Here is an 8617-nt window from a genome sequence, read left to right on the forward strand (position 1 = left end):
AAATTGGTCAATAGGGTCACCAATCATTCAAAGTATCTGCTGAACAGGAGAAGACAGTGGAGAAGCTGGAAATATCCCTGTAAGCTTGTGGATCAAAACCAGATCACTTTCATTGTGGGCAAATCTTCATCCGCAAGAAAATAAAGTGTTCTGGTGAGCCTGTATTGTGTAGCCCAACTTTGAGTATTGGTTACACTGATTAGCTACTGATGGCACCCACAATTTCTGGATAGAAAGCTGGAAAGGAAGGTCTTGGGAACCCAAAGTCAGCCAGTGAGCCCTACCAATTATACCTTCATAGGTAGAAGATCAACCTATTCTGAAATCTCCTAGGCATGGATGTAGATGTAGACCCTAAATCAAAGTAGCATTCTGGTGCCTTCAAATTTCAAAAAAGAAAATAATAAATAACAAAAAATGTAGACCATCGTTTTCCATCTAAAGTAGTAAGACTTAATATATACAATTGAATTGGCGAGAAGGAATGGGAGATGAATTCTTCTTCCCCTCTTATTCCAGTACATGAAATAAAGTTGAATGAAATCCCGGTAACTACAAGAGTTTCTGACAGTTTATATTTTATACATCAATATGTATAGAGCTTTTCAATAAGTAGCCATCTTCCATATATCTTGACTCAGCAGAGAAGCTAAGAAATTAAGAGCATTTCATTTTAACAATCCTCCATTCTTTTGAAGCTAAGAATAAGAGTATCACAAAGTAAAGAAAAAATGTGGCATGATTAATACAACAGCATCTTTATTTGATTTAAAAGAATCACCTGTCATTTAAAACCCCATCAAATTTGAGATTCTAACCCAAATACAATTATCATTTTTTTGTTCAGCCTTCTTGATCTACTCCCGTCAAACCCTTGCTTCATCCTAATTTAATTTTGAAATGCTGATGATGTCTTAACAACATTGTTGATGAAGTATGAAAAGCATCTCAATAATTATTTTTGCCTCAAGAAATATATCAGCATAAGAACCGAATTCTTTATTTAATTCTTAATAATGTGGTGATTCAAAAGAAAAGAAAGAAAGAAAGAAAGAAAGAAAAGAAGTGGGCCGATCAGATTAAAATCTTTTGGTAATTTTGTATGGAGAAACTAATTTGATCTGATGCTATTTTTTCTTTCTAATAATGAGCGGCACCAAACAATCTTCAACAAGAAAAACTCTAAATATGTAATTATTTCTAACCCTGATCCAACACCAGTACAGTATGCAAATCTGAACCTCACTACCCACAATCTAAACTTACCAAAAACCAAAATCGAGGGGAATAGAACTTGAAAAAACGAAGTAGAGAAACATAAACAAACACTATCAAACAATAGCTACTCAACTCGAGCTTCTGATAACCAAATAAAAGGGGCAGGGTGGAGAGCAACGAGATCAGCTATTGTTTCAGCAGTTTGGGAAGAGAGGAACACTAGGATCTTCCAAGGAAAAGGAAAATCAAAGGATGAATTCGTAGAAAAACATAACCACCGATTTCTTAAATTGGCTGAAAACATTGGATCTGTTCAAGGCTTTTACAGTAGATGACTGAGATTGGAGTACAGTAGCAGGCTCCTCTTCCTCATTCCCACTATTCATGTAAGCTGATCTCCTCCTCAACAGAATAAAGCTAAATTTTGGTGGTAGTTCTGTAGGTAACTCTGGTCTCCAACCACCTTGATGATTGAATCCTTCCCAAAACTTTTGACCTTTGTCTCATCCCCTCCTCCTAGAGAGGACGCCTTTATACCTCTGACATGTACTCAAATCAACTAAGTTTTGTCTCAATTATATGGGGTCATCTACATTGGATCTGTTCTGTCATTCTACTATGTTTAGTGCTATATTTACTGTTAAGTTGTGGTCTATTAAATCATTTCTCTACTTCAACCCATGTCCGTTTTGGTCTGCTCTTCAGCTTTTTCTAGACACTCCAACTTGTAAAAATCACTCACTGGTGCTGTAAGCAGTTTATAACACAGACATGGTACTCAATTTGAAGTCTGCATATGAATTATTGTTGTTGATAAGCAACAGAAGTGATTGTATTAATAAATTTAAAATCTCCTGATGGCCCAATTCATGAGTGACATGCTAGATAATACAAAAGATGCAAGACAAAATCAAGGAAATTACAAATTTACTCATAGAATAGGTAATCCCCATTCTAGACTCTCCTTTACAATCCCCAATCAAGTACTTAGCTCATTGCAACATAACTTCAAAAGGTCACAACCTGGTTTTTTTGACACAAACCTTTATTATTCTGTTTTATTATTTGGTTGTAGAAGACAATGAGGCAGTTCATCAATCCTAAACGCACTCCTTAGAAATTAAATCTCTACGCCTCTAGAAAATGTAAAGAAATTATCTAGAATATCGGTAGGCTTTTGCTCCACCGACTTCTCTCCACTGTAAATAGGACTAAGTTTGTACATTTGAGGACAAGCCAATACAAATTCCCATTTTCCCAACATCTTGAGCTTTTACCATTTGCTACCACTCTATCTTACTTAGTTTATTCTCTCTCACATCCTAAGTCCCAAGTCCTAACAATAGTGATATCAAAGCCCAATTGATTATTTTTGGGTGTTATTACCTTTTTAGCTAAAATTCCCTATTATCCCAAACCTTATCATGGCCGCCATTCTAGCTAAAAGCCAAATTCCAATCCCCATTTTCTCTTGAGAAAATTATGACTATCTTTGCCGGTGTAGCCACCGTCGGGGAAACTCATGACTGCCAACAAATCTGTACAAACCTGTCGGCCTAGGTGGCATCAATTTGAACTATTAAATTAAGTATTGGCAGCATTTTGTCAGAACTGCCGGCTTATCCTTTATTATACTGGCAGTCCTAAACCACAGGTAAAATAAAAATAAATAAATAAATAATTTTTAAAATATAATATAAATACCGACATTACAAACCGTTCGTACAAGTAAAAGCAGACTGCTGGCATGATTTTCAATTTACATATGTGCCGATGGTATAGACCACCGACGTAGACACCATGGACCGCCAGTGTAGGTTTTGGTAAAAAAGCCCTACTCTTTTAGGTGGCGATCTGAACTGCCGGCCTAGATTTTGCAAAAGTTGTCCTGCTCGTTTTAGCAATGACCTGAACCGCTGGCTTAGATCATACTTAAGTCGCCATTTAGGCCTTATATATAGCTACGCCAGGCGATTAGGTGACCGCCGGCTTTGATCACTATTAATTTTTGTTTTTTGATATGTTATTTTCAACATCTTTTTATATCTGCACTTTATTACTCCTCACAACTAAATGGCCAGGCATTATGTATGCAACAAGTCTACTCTCAAGGTTTATGCAAAGACCAAGTCAAGCTCACTATGAAGCAGCAAAAAGGATACTAAGATACGTGGAGGGCATGAAAGAATACTTCATTTGGTACAAATCCAAATGAAGAGTACCTCAGGCTATGCCTTCTCACAAGGTTCTGGAATATCTCATGGGTATCAAAGAAGCAAGACACATTAGCACAATCATCCGAAGAAGCTGAATACATAGCAGCGGTAGCTACAAGTCAAGCTATATGGCTAGGAAGAATACTCGAAGACATGGGTGAAAGGCAAAAGGAACCAACAATAATCTATTGTGACAACAAGTTTGCTATAGCAATGGCAAAAAATCAGTATACCATAGCAGAACGAAACACATTGCAATCAAGTACCACTTTTTACGAGAGACAACTAGCAAAGGAGAAATTGAGCTCAAGCACTGCAACTTTGAAGAATAATTAGTAGAAATTTTCACAAAGGCATTATTTTATTCAAAGTTTGAGTTGTTACAAGAGAAATTAGGAGTTACAAGAAAGTGTATTAAGGAGGAGTGTTAAAAAAATAATCCACTTTCTAGAAGTTTTCCAGAAATTCGAACTTCTAGAACTAATTATCAGGTATGGGATCCTATGTTTGGTTAACTACAAAGAGAGATGGAGAGCGAAAGAGATATGTGGGGGGGGGGGTAACTCAAAATGTCCACTTAATGGAATTTGGGCATTTGGAGTCTGCTTCCGCGTTAACGTTAAATCTGAAATAGGGAAAATAACGTATTTTTGACTTTTGGCTTCAAGTTGAGATGCCAACAGAGGGCAGACCAACATTTAACCTCATCCACTTTTGCACTAAATTGCAAACCACATTGATCAAACAACACTTGAGGAAAACTTCGCACTCCCAAGTGCCCTCCTCTAAGATAGAAAAATTTGAGACAATCATTGAATACTTGAACTCTTGCAGCTCGCTCCTAAAAACACCTAAACCCATTATTAAAACAAAACTTTTGATGTAGTTAAGAGCAAGGTTCAAAATATCGATACGTATCAGGTCGTACCATCGATACATATTGTAACGAGGCCTTTTGGATTCTCCCATATAGGCGGTGTTTCGGGTCGACGAGTCTTTTAGGGGGTAGACTAGCCTTATACCGGCCCCTTTGAACTAGATTCGAAAAAAAAAAACAAAAAAAAAATCGATACAAGCCGATACGCCTTTTATATTTTATTTTCTCACCTATCCTCATTAATCTAATAAATCAAAAGAAATTTGCTCAGGGGTGATTATTTCAATCCAACTCAGGCCAGCTCCACATCACGTCCACAAATTCTACTCTCATACAAATCTCATTTATTTGTTTTATATTCAAATTTTATTTAATTGGTTAATTGTCATAAAGTTATAATTTAAGCCTAAAATCTAAATTTAATAAAACATACTAAAATTATTAAAATATTAAATTTTACTAATCTTTTATCTAGGAACTATTAAAAATTAAGAAATTAATAAAAATCAGTAGTTCACAAATTAAAAATTCAAGTGCTTTGAATTATATTTAAAATAATTAATATTAATAAGAAAATTAAAAATAATTTTTTTGAAGCTAAATGTATAATTTTGTTAAAATGAAAAAAGAAAAGGGGAAAAGTAAAAATAATAGGATAAGTAATAATAATAATAATAATAATAATAATAATAATAGTAATAATAAAATAATAACTATAAAATTTATTAAAAGTAATAAAATAAACCATTTCCATTCCAAATAAAAAAATTAAAATTTAATTAAAAAATAAATCTAAAAATGGCACGATTAGAAATATCATAAGGCTCCTTCTAATTAGGGATAATAGTTTATAATTTAGCCTAACCTAGCTAGACCTATAAATTTTTATGCTCAAGCAATTATTTTCTTCTGAGCTAGGTCTAGCATAGATTTCTACCTAGCCCACAAATATTGTAGGTAGTAGTTCTTTAAATTGATCAAATTTAGATCGGATCCTAGTGGACCCACATCCACATTCAATTATGAAATCTCCATCTCCACATCTACATCTAATTATTATGTTAGATTTGGGATCAAATGCAAATTTAATCTACAACCATTTTATTGTGTTTAAAATGACAAAAAAATGTTTTAAAATGTTAATTATTTTAAAGTGTATATGTATAATAAATGTATATAAATATAAAATATTAAATTTATCAATTATAAATTTATATAATTGTACATAATATCCTTATGTATACATAATTATATTACATATATACATAAAATAATAATTTTTATTGAACTTGGATTTTAGGCAGACCGAATGATGTTAAATCCACATTTGATCCAATTATTAATTACATACTAGTTCTAACATCCAAATCCAGGATTTTCAGATTTAGAGTCAAATCAGGTATCATACTTTTGGAGTCTATTAATGGCCCTACTAGGTAGGTCCAAGCTAAGCAACCCCTAAGCTCAACCTGGAAGTTATATATGAGGTTCAAAATATTGATATAGGGTGATATGTCGATAGTGTGTATACACTGTATCGGTACTCTTTTTTTTGTTTTTTTTTTTTCAAATATGGTTCATAGGGGCTGGTTTAAGGGCAATCTATCTTCTGAACCACTTATCGACCCAACCTCGATACGATACGTATCAGTCAATGTAGCCTGATATGTATCAATATTTTGAACCTTAGTTATATACATATATATTTAGATAACAAGTATCATATAAATATATAGATCAGAAATTTTATATATTTTTTATAATAAACTAAAACTACATAGAAATTTTAATTTGTAAAAGAATCATAGCTTAGTTAACATAGGCAATCCGTTACCTATCCCAAGCCTTAACAAACATTATTATGCTTGGGGGTGTGGGCTAGGCTGGGCTAGGAAACCTTAAAAACTATTAATACACTATAATGATTTCGTGGTTTGTTATCTTGGCTGTGTTTTCTCTGTTTTTGAAATTCTGGCTTTGGTGGGATTCTGGGTTCGATTTGTTACTGAGGTTTGATTTGAACATTGCGTTTCTTTTGTTTGTTTCTGGAAATACTTAGCCCTCGCTACTGCTCGCTTTTAGCATTCCTTTTCTTGTTGACACAATCGATTTTCTAGTAATTTTTGGGTGAAAAAAAAATGAAGGCTTATTTTGATCAGTAAATGAATCAATCAACAACTCGTATTTCATTAAAAATTTAGATAACTTAGGTCTACTTTTGAGAATTAAAACAGGTTTAACAGGAAATATTTGGTTTTGATGATGTCTTCATTTGGATCTTCTTGTTTAATTAACATTTACCTGCTTTGAGTTAGAGGGTCTGCTCAAAATCCTAAGGTATTCTTATTTTCAGGTAAGCTAATGCCCTATTACAGTTCCAGTCTGCTTGATTTTCGCTCCCCGAGCAAGCTCCTTTTTTGAGTTCTACCAACTGTCAGTTCAATTACTGTTTTGTCTCGGAGAACCATTTCTGTGCTGAACCAGTTCCTAGATAGACCTATGACAATTTGTGCTTTAATATAATTGGAGTTTTTTTTTTTTTTTTTTTTTTTTTTTTTCTTGTGGAGAAGTCCGGTTTGTTTTTTCGATAGTATCTCCGGACAATTTTTTGTTTTGTTTTTTTTTTTTAACTTTTGTCTAAACGTCTCCCACCCTTTTCAGTGAGTCTCTGAACAGACAAATCTTTGCCTTTAACAACTACTAGACAATTTTCCTTCCACTTCTAACTCTTTCCTTCTTCCGAGCTAAACTTTCTTTCCATTTTTATTTTCTGTGAACGATGTATTATTTGAATTTACTTAATTTTCTTTGTCCTCCTGGTACAGAGATAAACATATCCTATAAATTCCCGAGCGTGATTTTCACAAACCTTTCCTTTTCTTATTCCCCAACTTCAACTTTGTACTGTTTGGGAATTATTGTACCAAACCTTTGGTTTTCTCTGTAATTGCTACTGAAAAGCTGATACCAGGTACCAAGCCGTAGAAAAGTAGATGCACTACTTGTGATCTTTTAAAAGTTCTCAATTGTGTTTCCACTAAATTTGATAGAAGTTTTTCGTCTTCATCCCTTGTATACGAAATATCAAAGAATTATGCATCAAATCCAGCATCCATCTTAACCCTCTCGACTCCCCGTCCCCAAGTTGTGCATCAACATTTCCTGCGTTTTTCCCTTTGCTACCCGAATTATGCTTGTCATGTTCACGTTTTATTTGAAATTTAGCTGTTTTTTTTTGCACGGTTGATTCTTTTTTCTTACTGAAGATATTGGGTCCTGAATTTCAGGATCAATCAGGAGGAAAACCTGCCAAGACTGAAGGGGAGGATGGTAATGGTTTACCACCTGCAAGTGTGAAAGAGGTGACAGATCATGATACTTCCCTAGTGATAAATGAAAACCCCAAAACTCCCTCGGTTGACAAAGAAACTGCAACACCAAAAGCTAGCAAGACTGAAGAAGAACAGAGCGAGACAAGTATCCCACAAGAGAAGACCCTGAAGAAGCCTGACAAGATACTTCCATGTCCTCGCTGTAATAGTATGGATACCAAGTTCTGTTACTATAACAATTATAATGTCAACCAACCTCGGCATTTCTGTAAGAATTGTCAGAGATACTGGACGGCCGGTGGAACCATGAGAAATGTGCCTGTAGGAGCTGGCCGTCGCAAGAACAAGAACTCTGCCTCACACTACCGGCATATTACTACCTCCGAAGCCCTGCAAACCAGTCGAGCTGATGCCCTAGATGGAGTTCACCACCCAACGTTGAAACCCAATGGCACCGCTCTCACCTTTGGCTCTGATGCGCCTCTATGTGAATCCATGGCTTCGGTTCTGAACCTCGCAGAGAAGACAATGCGGAATTGCACCACTAGGAACGGGTTTCATAGACCAGAAGAGCAGAGGATTCCAGTTTCCTCTGGAGCAGAAAATGGGGATGATCGCTCAAGTGGATATTCCATCACTGCATCGAATCATACAGAAGAAGGAAATAGAGTGAGTTTACAAGAGCCAGTGATGCGGAATTCTCCTATGACAATATTGAAACGCAATTAAGCTCAGTTTGGAAGGAGTAGAAATGCAAATATGAAGAAAATACAAGGTTTTGCACTCAACATATTTGTATTTATACTCCTTCCAAACTGAGCCTTAAGTGAAAAGCATGATAATAATTAGAAATTGATCGTAACCTTGCAAACAATGACAAAGATATCCAGGGCCATTAGTGGAATTGGAGCAATATGTGTTTCTCCCGCAGGCAGAATTGTTCATTCCTCGTGCTTCCTCGCAAGACTTATTGT

General features: G+C 35.0%; 1 pseudogene; it reads left to right on the plus strand.

Annotated features, from left to right (window-relative positions):
- The first annotated feature begins 3587 nt into the window (after positions 1-3587).
- Positions 3588-8372, plus strand: LOC148852248 (cyclic dof factor 2 pseudogene; annotated as a pseudogene).
- The last annotated feature ends 245 nt before the right edge of the window (positions 8373-8617 follow it).

Source organism: Nelumbo lutea, chromosome 5 (assembly GCF_056320005.1).
Source record: "Nelumbo lutea isolate HS-2025 chromosome 5, American lotus-T2T, whole genome shotgun sequence".
Classification (NCBI taxonomy): Eukaryota; Viridiplantae; Streptophyta; class Magnoliopsida; order Proteales; family Nelumbonaceae; genus Nelumbo; species Nelumbo lutea.